Raw genomic sequence first — 13,074 nt, forward strand, 5'->3', positions numbered from 1 at the left:
TGTACCAAGTTGGTAATTTTCTTGTATTGTGTGTCTACTTGCCCTGCTCACCTTCTTTCTAATCAATCAGGAAGTTCTGTTAGTTAAAACCTTTAAATATTTCTTGAATTTATCAACTTCTCCTTATCATCACTGCTAACATTGCAGCTCAGATCACAACCATTTCTCACTAAGATTTCTATAACTTTTTTATTAAGACCGCAACTTGTTTTCCTTCTCCATTCACTACAGAGTGCCCATAGGATACTGCCACATTCATTTTCTCAAGTAGTCTCGGTTACATAATTTTCATGATCTAATACCTGTTTTTCTTTCCTCTCTAGTTGCAATCCCTTCTCCTCTTGTCCCTTTTATACCCGCCTCCCCATCCCATACACATCTGTAATACTAATTATTGTACTTCAAGTCACAACTTAATCATTATCTTCTCTGGGAAGACTTCCCTGATACGTTTAGGTTGTCCCATGTGCCCCTATAATGCACTTAATTGTCTCCCTTCCCAGGCATAAGATTTGAGAGGGACAGAGGGTGGGCATTCATCTTTGCGTTCACCACTGAGTCACCAGCAAATTTACTGCCTCATAGGAAGCAGTCAACAAATACTCACTGGATCTTTGAAATAACTTCATTTAACTTTCATAAATATCAGTTCCAGTTTTAAATGTCTAATCATCAACAATGTGTTGGTTTGCATATAAACACTACTGCAATTAATTTCATTAGTTGGGCATGAAATCCATTTTCTGATATTTTCAGCACTTGTATTGCAAAATTTAGATGCAAAAATATTTTAAATTTTATTTTCCAAGTATAGTATTAAAAAAGAAGTCTTATTATTATTCCAGCCACAGCACAAAGGAAACTGAGGTAAAAGAGGATTTAGATGACCTGTTCAAGTGACACACTAATAATCCAAAACAAATCCAGGACTAAACCTCTGAGTATTACAAGCCCAATATGATTGATTAGCTGCTGATCTGTGCTCTTCAACCTTCATGGGGGAAGAATGTACTTTGCAAAATTGTTAGACCCTTGAAAATGAATGTGACATTTGTTTATAAGAGACATGTAAATATATTCAAATATAAATTGGTTCTAGTCTGGAAACAACTAGCAAAATCGTAAACTTTTGAAAAGTGAATTAGTAACTAAAAAAATTATATGTGATTTGGGAAACTTAACTTTAGTGATCAAAATGTCCTTGCAGGAAATTTCCCAACTCAAAGTAGAGTACTTACCTCTAAGGGAAGTGAGTGACATAATCCTAGTGTCCTCAGCAATTTAAAGTCATTTTGTTTAAGTAGTAACTCATGAAAAAAATCGACTCTGGCCCCAAGCTGTAAGTGAAATCAAGTGACTTGACCTATTTTCAAAATAAAACCAATTAAAATCAGAGACACTGAAAAGTGGCAAGATCACCTGGAGTGCCATGGTTTCTTGAGGAGGACTCCTATTACATAGCACTCACTGTCTTGCTCTAAAAGGAACCTTAGAGCAGCCCCTCTTCCAAAGCCTCCAAGGCCCAGAGCGATTCATAGAGTCCCTTTTTGAGGTTCTCCTTTACTGCCTTCACTTCATATAGTGCCTGGGCCAGACAAGTAGGTAGGAGTCATTGGTGTCTTTTGTGTCACTCCCTCAGAACTCTAAATAGTGCATAAACACATCCCAGACTTGATAAATGTGCATTTAATATCTAACCATTGAACCAATAAGAACAAAAAGCCTATAATTTCTTGGACCCATTTTCCTTTAAAAGGAGTATAATACATTAAAGAACATTTTTGTTGCTATTCAGGTGTAAGATTTTAACATGAACCAACATGTTTAAATAATAACTTCACCAGTAACCATTGTGTTTTATACCTATTACCTCTTCTAATCCCATAACAACCAAATGAAGTAGGTAACAGTTCCACTTTAAAGATGTAGAAATTGAGGCAAAGACATAGTAAGAATATTGTTCATGTCACATTACTAGTGCCTGATACAGTCTGAGTTTCAACTCAAGGTATCTATTTTTGTGTTTGGGCTCCTAACCATCAAGCTTGCATCCTCTCACAGACACAGATAAGGACAGAAATGTGGATCTGGTTATGTATGCATATGTGGGTGGGATAAAAATATGGATGCAAGTGTAGATATAGATGAATATAGCTATATGCCACTATATCTATATTTATCTTTTGAATATAAAATAAATAGTAAATATATATCATTGCACTTTTTTCAATGTGCTTTTTAATTTTCATTTCCTTGTAAGCTTTCTTCTTTTGGTCCCTTGTTTCACTAACTAGGTTTCTTCCTTTCTTTCTTTGAACTATTTTCTGCCTGGGGATAATTGCTTCTTGTACAATGAGCAACTGACACTTCCCTGAAATAACTGAAAATACCCGAGGGACACATTTATAGTCAGAGGACTTAGGTGTTAAAATACCCTCGGGACTCCAATTGAGCCTGAACATTAGAGCCCTTAGGGAATGGATATGCCTTATCATTTTTCTTTGCTTCCTTTTGCTACTTATTCTAAATAAATGACAAAGATTCCCATAAGTATATGCCCAGAGCAACCTCAAGAATATTGCAAAAAACGGATATTCTTCCTCTCCTATTTCCATTGTTGAATTAAAGTGAAAAGCAGGCTAATATTGCTGAAGGCAACAGAAGTACACATGGCATTGAGATTGGATAATTAGATATGTATAATTTTAGAATAATGGGGATTTCTGTAAAGATATTTAGAATTACTGTATATTAGAATGATATTTCTCTTTTAGATGTGCAACTATAGTTAGTTGTTGTGAAGATAAAAAAATGCAACCCCAAAAAGGTAGATTAATAGTCAGTTACCAAATAAATTATAAATGCCATGGTAAGGTCAGATATGCTTGGCCTGGAAAGACGAGCACTTAACTTCAGATGAAAGAAAGCAATTTAGCATGTACGTGAGCTCTCATTTTCTGACCCTGCCATTGAAAAGAGAATAGGAAGAAAGTAAAACAGGAAAGTTTATTTAAGAGAAAAGGCAAAAAAAAAAAAAAAAAAAAAAAAAAGGAATCTCACTGATGTAAGTTGAAGGATATAAGAAAATGCCGTCTGTGGAAGTTGTTACATCTTCATACCGGAGGTCTTTAAAATTAAAGCAAAAAGAATAACTGTTCAGGATAATAAAACCAGTTTAGGCAATCCAGTTATAGCTGTGGACGGCATTTGCTTATATGTGTGAGAGCAAGAACAAAGTTATCAATTAGATAATATCAAATGAAAAATTTTAGAAATGGTTTTCCATATACAAAATTTTTAGAAATGGTTCTTCCTATGCATTAGAAGTGATATCGTGTAAGTAAATAGACTGACATGCTCCATAACGTAATTATCACAAAGAATAACCCTATTAATAAATACAAGAAACAAATTGCTATGAAAACTATGTCTACAAAGACTTCTTATGAGTTCAGAGTGGGAAAAAAATATAGAAAGAAAAAAAATACGTTTGGAAAGAAAAAGTGTTGCAAAAAGCGAAAGGGTCAAGATAGTACTTAAGGTAAATTAAAGTAGCACACAGCTGTGAAACTAATGCTTCAAATAAAGCTTATCACAGTCAGAGGCATGAGAAAAAACGGAGAATAAAATTTAAAGTCAGTTCGCCTCTATTTAAAGCAAACATAATAACTAAAATGCCCATTAATGATAGACTGGATAAAGAAAATGTGGTATATATACATCATGGAATACTATACAGTCATAAAAAGGAACTAGATCATGTCATTTTCAGGGACATAGATGAAGCTAGAAGCCATTATCCTCAGCAAACTAACGCAGAAACAGAAAACCAAACACCGCATGTTCTCACTCATAAATGGGAGCTGAACAATGAGAAAATATGGACACAGGGAGGGGAACATCACACACTGGGGCCTGTCAGCTGGGGAAAGAGGAGTGAGAGCATCAGGACAAATAGCTAATGCATATGCGGTTTAATACCTAGGTGACGGGTTGATAGGTGCAGCAAACCACCATGGCACACATTTACCTATGTAACAAACCTGCAAGTTCTGCACATGTATCCCGGAACTTCAAGTAAAATTTTTTAAAAAAGAATAGTTATACTTTGAGGGTAAATATTTTAAGGAAGAGAGATCATGAAGTAGAAGCACTTTATATTTAATTGTCCTCTATGTGTACTATTAAGAAGAAAAAGATGGGTATGGGGGATAGGAAGAGATATATGGAGACATATATTGCCTGTCCAAATGCTTAAGATTCTAACTTGATGATTTTATAATGTAGACATATAATGTGGCTTCAGTACCTATTTAAAGAGAAGGGAAAGAGAATGATGATATGTCTTGTAGCAAGGAGCTTACATACACAGGTTCTTGAGTCTGACTGCCAGGGTTCAAATCTAAGCTCAGAATATTTACTCGCTGTGGAAATTCAGATAAGTTTGTTAACCTCCTCATCCTCATCCAGAAATAAGTTTAAGAAAGAACCTGAAAAAAAACAGGTTAATGAAATCAGATACCAAACTGATAGATTTTAATAATATGAGGAGGAATCGAATTCTTTTTATCATGAAATATTTCCACTATAACAGAAAGAGTGATTTTTACACATTCTTTGATGCATTCATTCATAATAGTCACTGAACGCCTATTGTCTTCTAGATAATGCAATACAGAAAAAAGTAAGATGGGCCAAGACCTATCTTTGGCTTTTTTGGGCTGGGGGAGTGAGATGAGAGCAGAATAAGACAATAAAAGTAACTAAATGATGTGACAATTCTAGATTGAGAAAGTTCTGTTGAGAAACTGAAATAGGGTAATGCTAGAGTATGAAGAGAAGGGTTTGCTGCCTCAGATTTTGTGGGCAAATACTTTTTTGAGGGACTGATTTTTTAAATGCAATGTGAACGATGAGGAAGGAGATATGAAAATATAAGGGCGTGGAGTTCTGGTCAGCAACCCTTAGAAGAGAAAAAGATATGCAAGAAGGACAGTGAGCTGGAACAAGGTGCAGGGAGAAAGGTAGGAGATGGGGTGAGACGGTGGGGCCTGGTAGAATGCTAAATAATGTAGATTTATAGAAAGGAGTATGCAAGATCTGGGTGCTGTGAGAACGGACTGCAGGAAAACAAAAGGGAATTGCTAAAACACAAATTCACTTCTTAATTATTTTTCTGGAGAGGGCCTGATGATAAATGTCAAGTATTGTATTACTGTAAATATGAAGAAATCCTGATTAACAGAAATCTTGAGCCACAAAAATTCAAATAAGCTGGTTTTACTATATCAGACATGAAAAGAAGACCATACAATTTGTCTTTTGAGAACTAGTTTTTGCATTTTAAAAACTTAGTAGATGATAAGAACTGAAAATTATTACTAGTAGTCATTCTCAACCAACTGTGATTTTGCCTCCTTTACCCAGGGCATATTTGGCCCTGACTGAAGATATTTTTGATTGCCACAAGCAGGGAATGTGGTGTTAATGACATCGAATGGGTAAACCACAACTAACCTGCTCTACCTACTCTCAGTAATCAACCAACCAATCAAACAACAAGCCCACAAATACAGGCATTTTTAAGGCATAAAATCTTCATCAAAATTCACTTTATAAGGTCACATTTTATGATAAATATAGTGCTTAAGAGCCATCTAAAACATAGGGAACCAATGCAATTATTGTACTTAAAAGGTCATGCAATATATATGAGTACTAAGAATTTTTATCTTGGTTTTACATGATACTGTATGTATTACCTATATGGCCCTGAAAGAGCCAATCAATCAAGAGGAATCCTGAGTGACTAACTAGTCCTAAATCTAAAATAGAGCCAAGTGGCCATTTGCTCACTATAGACCCCACACATACTCTGAATTCCCAGAAAACCCACATGTCTGTTTAACTTTGGGACTTTCATAGCTGACTGTTTATGTTCACATGGCCTGAACCTACCAATAGTATATGGCCTGCATCAATGGATCAAACTCAGCAAGTATTGACCAATTAGAGTTCAGCAGGGATCAATTAATCAGAATTAAGCAAGTTGGAATCCTTCATTTGCATAAAGGTCCTGAATAGGAACCTGGGTGCGAACTTTCTCTATGAAAGCCAAATTCTCCCTTTATTTTCTACAATGCAATTTCATTTTACATTGAAGGCTGTATCTCCCTGGTTTGCAAGTTGTTCTTTGGATAAACTCTCTTTCCTCTAAATTCTCTTCTAGAGAACATTTGTTCTCACCTACATATTTGATAAACCCCTTATATTAGAAGTTTTTAAAATTATAATTTTAATTAACTGTAAACAAATGTTTGATTTTTTTCTGAATGATTTTAATGTGTAATTCAAAAATACATTCTTACACTATGTCAGCCCTCCTGCTTAAAAAAGTGATAGCAGATCAGGCCAGGCACGGTGGCTCACGCCTGTAATCCCAACACTTTGGGAGGCCAAGGCGGGCGGATTACCTAAGGTGAGGAGTTCGAGACCAGCCTGGCCAACATGGAGAAACCCAGTCTCTACTAAAAATAAAAAATTAGCCAAGCAGGGAGGCACATGTCTATAATCCCAACTACTTGGGAGGCTGAGGCAGGAGAATCACTTGAACTTGGGAGGCAGAGGTTGCAGTAAGCCGAGCCATTGCACTCCAGCCTGGGCAACAAGAGTGAAAACTCCATCTCAGAAAAAAAAAAAAAAAGGGAAAGTGATAGCAGACCAGCAAGCGGTAACAAAACACAAAAGGTTGTTTTTCAGGAAGAATGAACAAGATCTTCACACAAGTAGTAACATGTCCAATATCAAGACTAGCCAAAGTGTTTAGATTTCCCCTATTTATCATGAAATTTGTTTCTGTTTCTGACTCAATTCAATTTTCTCATCATATATCAAATATATTCAAGACACCCCTTTAAATTTTAATTGAATTAAGGCAAAAATGTTAAGATGAAATAGACTGCTCCTTATAAAATGAAAATATATATTGTATGACATAAATAGACCTTATACTATACTGAAGAAATGAAGATGATTCTATCTCTAGGCAAAAATTGAGAACTTTTAACTCCAAATTATGCTCATTACTAGTACTTATACAACATGGCTATAGGGTAATTAGTAAGCAGAGAGCTAATGTCATTCTTGATGATCAAGACAGGAAGAGGAAGTAGCATAGTCTATTCAAATAGAGAAGAAAAGATCTATGAATTACAGAATTTAAAACAAAACTGGAAATGAGTCTGGAAGTAACTATTTGAACAGAAGAAAAAAGAGAGAACATGGCACTGAAAGTCAGCGCCTAAAATTTACATGAGGTTAAAAGAATATGTTACCCTTTTTCTTTCCTCTCCTTAGTTCATGAGGTGTGAGCAGATTTTGGAGCTTCCAAGGAAGCCATGCGCACAACTAGCACTGAGAATGTACTAGTGCTAACAGAAACTGCCTATGGATCCAAGAAAATACTTGCATGTTTCTTACCTCTGAGACACTGGGAAGACAATAGCCAGTACTGCTGCAGTGCACACATAACAGGATGATGTTTTCACCTGAGAATGAAAGAAGATTTTAAGGGTCCACACATTCTAATACTCTCTATATAGAGTAATCATACATCTCTCTTTGCCCAGGGAAGTTCTTGGTTGTACTTGTCCAAGCTTATGAAAAAATACAACATTGTTCCCAATTCTTCATTCTTCCCTCTACCCACACCCTTTCTTATATAAGTTTCCTATAATCTCCCTGTCTAGGTGGAGTGTACTTTTCCATCTCTTGATTCTGGTCTTGTCCATGAACTTGATTTGGTCAAACAGAAGTTTGAAATGGGTTGAACATTTTAATACTAGAAAATAACGGTTCTTTCAACACTTGAGAGTGGATGGAAATGCTGCAGTTTCTACCTGAGATTTCTCTCAGGGTTGGGGAAGGAATATTTGACAGAACATAGAGGAAAACATCCAGCTTATTTAATACACTAGCTTTCACGCAACTGAAAGTCTAAAAATGTAAAGTATTGTTTCCTTGGTTACCATCAACAGAAAGAAAATTATCGAAAAAGATGAAATTTAGGTATCAGAAGAAATGATATATGTATTTTGTAAATTAAAAATATCTCCCGATAAGACTATCTAGCTATTCCATAAGAGGACTGAACATAAAGTTCAAATTCACTGTTTCATCCCCAGTACCTGGTATAGGGCCTAATCATAGGGGTTTCTCAATGACTGTTCGTGGAATAAATAAACGGATTATTGGAAATCATCCTATAAAGAATGTTTATTTATTCATGCATTTATACTGCAAATAATTACTGAGAAACTATGTGTACCATGCCTATGGTAGATGCTAGGGACAGAGCAGTGTGCAAAATAAGGAAATCACAGCCTTCATGCAGTTGATAGTCTGGTTTCAGAAAACAAAATAAATGAAATTCAAAATGATCACATGATGCTAAGTACCATGGAGAAAATATACATCGAAGAAAAGTGATGGGTGAGTTGGAATGGGAAGCCCCTGCAATTTTAAAGAGGTGGTTAGGGAAGGTGTCACTAGAAAAACAAGAACATTTGAATAATTATTTAAGAAAATGAGGATGTTAGTCACATAGACATTGAGAAATAGAGTGTTCCAGGTAGAAAGAAGGACAGACACAAAGGTCCTGAGGCAAGTGTGCCCAATGTACTTCAGACACAGCAAGGTAGATAGTGTTGCTGGGGCAGAATAAAGAAGAAAGAGACTACTAGGTGAAGAGCTCAAGTAGATCAAAGGGGCCAGATCTTATTGGGATGGATAGACTATACTTAGAATGTTGGCTTTTGTTCTAAGGTAAAAACATTAATTTTTAGCAAAGAAGTGGGAGAATGTGACTTATGTTTTAAAATAATCATTTCTGGCTATTGTGTTGAAAATATACTAGTGTAGGGAAAAGGTGGAAGCTAAGAGAAGAGACTACTAAAAATTTGCAAACTAGAGATGATGATGGCTTTGTCACTGGTAGTAATAATCATAACAAATGTGATGAGAAGTGGCAGCATTCTGAACACTTCTTGAAAGTCAGACAGACAGTATATATTAGAAGACTGAATGTGGGGAGTAAGAAAAAGGGAAAAGTCAAGAATGACTCCATATTTTTCACCTGAGCCACAGAAAAGATGGAGTTGACACTGCTTGCCTTGTGTTTCAGATATTCCCATAAGATATTCCATAAAAGGCAACATCCCACAGAATAAGTTAGCTAGAAAACTTGCAGCAAACAGATAGGTGTGTTTCACACTAATTATTTTGAAGTTGAAAATTTTAGATGGGATGCATTTGAATAACCATATTTTAATGCCATTCCATAAAACCAAAAATCACTTTGTTTTTCCCACTATGAAATGCTCTGTCCTCTTACAGATAGAATATTTAGACATCAAAATGTTTCATATATAATCATGTGTCGCTTAATGACAGGGATATGTTCTTAGAAATGCATCTTTAGGCAATTTTGTCATTGTGTGAATGCCATAGAGTATACTTACACAAACCCAAATGGTATAGCCTACTACACACCTAGGCTATACGGTATAGCTTTTTCTCCTAGACTACACATCTGCACACCGTGTCACTGTACTGAATACTATAGGCGGTTACAACATAATGGTAAAATTTATGTATCTAAACATATCTAAACATAGATAAGGTAATGCATTGGGCTGCAATGTTATGACAGCTAGGTGACAGGAATTTTTAAGTTTCACTATAATCTTATGGGACCAATGTCATATATGCGGTCCATTGTTGACCTAAATGTCTTTATGTGGCAAGTGACTGTATAAACATTTTGTGTGAGTTTACTGTACCTAAAATTCAGAAATGTGTGACTCATTCCTTTTTTGTTTTCTAAAGAACTCTGGAAATATAAAAATTAAACCCATTGCTTCTCAGCCTTTTGGCTAAGATCAAGTTTAAAAATTAAAACTCAGTGGTCTTAAGATGTGGATGAATTACAAGATCCTCGGGTAAAAGTATTTATTTTTAGAACAGAGTCATGAAGAACTAAATCTTACTACCCTATGGTCATAGGGAGGAAATGTGAGAGGGGCAAGCATGCAAAACAAAAGAGGAATTCTTAATCTTAAGACTCAGTCTACACATTTTTATTTTGAACAGGCCTCAAATATTTTTCTTCACATAATAAATGAAGAAACACCAAATAACAGTCATAGTTGGAATAAAAACTACATTGTTGTAAACATCTGCTATAAAAATTTATATACTGTCTGAGAGAGAACACTGCATATTGGGAAGGGCAAAGTGCAGAATTGGAACCATAAAAGGACTGGTTTCAAGTTCTGGCATCATCACTTACGACAGGGGTTTAAACCAAATGTTTGACTCAGTTTTGGAGTTTCAAGTTTTTTCCTCTCTAATAAGGTAGTAATAATATTTTTCTTAGGTCAATTTTTATGAGGACTAAATGAAAAATAAATAATGTATATTTAAAGGATTTACACAGCTCCTAGAATATTTTATTCTTATTACTTTGCTCCCTGTAAAACAACTATAAAAATAAAAAAAAAAGTTAACTGATGAAGAAAACAGGACATTGCTCTACTTATCAAACCAAATAAAGACAGGAACTGAAAGAAACTACTGCAGAAATAGCACTAAGAAATGTGAATATAAGACTTTCAGATCGTAGAGACTTTAGTTAACCTGATTAAGATAAAGGAACCTTAGTTGGCCTAAGGGAAACTCCCAGTGATGAAATTGTGAGGACACAGAGATTTGTGCTGAATGTCTCTCAGAGAATGGAACTTGAAGGCATATTCAAGGGATTGACAGTATTACAATTGATTCTGACAGAGACTTCAATATAAACACAGCAGAGAAAAAAAAATTAGACCATTAGCATACATGTCGTATTATTGTTGTGTATTTGCACATTCTGTCGTGTTGAAAGAAGATTGTTTAGTACATATATCATTCTCACATGTCATTTATTAATTTTATGTTTAAATATTATTTATAATTTGTAAATGCTTCTAAACCAGCAGTCTCCTGGCATTCATTTAAATTTTCCTATGAAATAATTGTCATTTTGCATTCAATTACCCAAGAGCCTCAGCTGTACTGTCATAAGTAATATTCTTGAATTATAATCTACTATAGGCCGTATTACAAAAGAGGTGTGTGGAAATTTTTCTTTTCTACTTGAGAATTGTCACACATCTCCAGTGCTATGTAAAATGAAGTGATTGCTACAAATAGGACTCTTCAAGTCCAAATGTGCTTGATGTGCCCCAATTCTTAGCTTTCCCTTGCAATAACAGGGTTAATGTTTTGGAAAAATATGTTTTAAAAGAAAACTGCAAAACTTGCTGCTACATCAAAAATCAACTTGGCTACTATTAAAATTATATTTAACAGAGTTGCCATATCCAAGCTTCTATTTTTCAGTTGGCTATATACACAGATGTGGATCTAAAGGAGGAAGTGCGTGACTTCCATCTTGTCTTGATAATTTTATGTTGATTACAAATTATATAGATGGAAGAAATGTGAAATAAAGTGTAATGAAGGCCAAGAAAAGAAGGGGATAGCATAGTTCAATGACTGAGAAAACCAATTTTGGAAGCAGAAAGACATGTTGAACACAGAGTTCCTCAACTTATTAGTGTGTGACCTTTGGCAATTTATTTAACTTCTCTAAGTTTATTTCCTGATCCTAAAAAGATTACTAATACTCCTATACCATTGGATCATTACGTAAACTAAATAAGAAAGTAGCTCTAACGTTTTTGTCAGTGTCTTGAACATAATAAGCATTCAAGTATTATTAGTTGCTGTGGTTATTATTATCATTATTAAGAAAAGAAATAAAATAATTGATCTGTGATGGCCAATACTCACTGTTGGCTAATTTCAACTCACAGTTTTCCTCTGGCCCAGTCCTTACCTACGGATGAGGAGTGTCCTTATGGAGTGGGAAAAGTTGGGGAAATGTTTTCCCCATTGTGCTAGAAGATAGAGCTTTAGGATGAGCTAAACAGACCAGAGGAGTTAACCAACTCCTTCTTAAAACAATCCTCCCCAAAGGATGTATAAGTGAATAATACAGATTCATGCCAAGCCTTATTGGGAAGACTGAATACCATTTCTCTGATTTTTGCTAATGGTCTATAGGTCACTTGCTCCTGCTTCTTTTTTGGACCAGCCTTTTCTTGACACAGAATGTGAAATGTGAAATTTGTCAGGACACAGGTGATTAAAGTTTCTTTTATCAAAATTCCTAAGGCTCCATTCCCAAATACCTGATGAGTGAAAATGTTTCAGAGAAACAAAACCCTTTATAGAAAAATCATATTCTAATTTCTAAGCTTCCATTTGTGAACTTGGTGGCAGCTCCTTTAAACAAGTATAATAATGATTACATAGGCACATTCTTTTGGGGAAGAATTCTGGGGAAATCACAAGATTCCTGCCAGAATGACGCTTTTCTTGACAATGGAGAACAGTCCAAGAGATTCGCTTTTTTTTTTTTTTTTTTTTTTTTTTTTAAGACTAAATCTTACTCTTGTCGCCCAGGCTGGAGTGTAATGGTGTGATCTCGGCTCATTGCATCCTCTGCCTCCCGGGTTCAAACCATTCTCCTGCCTCAGCCTCTCGAGCGGCTGGGATTACGGGCACCCGCCACCACGCCCAGCTAATTTTTTTATTTTTGGTAGAGACAGGGTATTACCATTTTATCCAGGCTGGTCTCGAACTCCTGACCTCATGGGATCCGCCCGTCTCGGCCTCCCAAAGTGCTGTGCTGGGATTACAGGTGTGAGCGAACCGCGCCCGGCCAGAGACTCGCTTTTTAAGAGACGGTAGGGGATGCGGGATTGGGGGGCAATGGAGAGAAGATTCAGGGTGCTTGAGGTGGGGGAAAGTGGAAAGTGAGAGGTAACAGGGCCTCCAGAGGGAACAGGAAGGAACCCTGCCGCCCTCCGACCTCTCCAAAGCCTTGGCTCCGCCCCTCTAGCCGCTACTGATTCGCAGTCTTCTATCAGTGGTGCCATCTCGGCCACCATCGTTGTCAAAACAACAGCC

At 36.0% G+C, this 13,074-nt stretch overlaps 1 pseudogene; it reads right to left on the reverse strand.

Annotated features, from left to right (window-relative positions):
• LOC103232900 (radixin pseudogene) overlaps positions 1 to 13,055 on the reverse strand; it is a 54,621-nt pseudogene extending 41,566 nt beyond the window's left edge.
• Positions 13,056 to 13,074: the final 19 nt, after the last annotated feature.

Source organism: Chlorocebus sabaeus, chromosome X (assembly GCF_047675955.1).
Source record: "Chlorocebus sabaeus isolate Y175 chromosome X, mChlSab1.0.hap1, whole genome shotgun sequence".
NCBI lineage: Eukaryota > Metazoa > Chordata > Mammalia > Primates > Cercopithecidae > Chlorocebus > Chlorocebus sabaeus.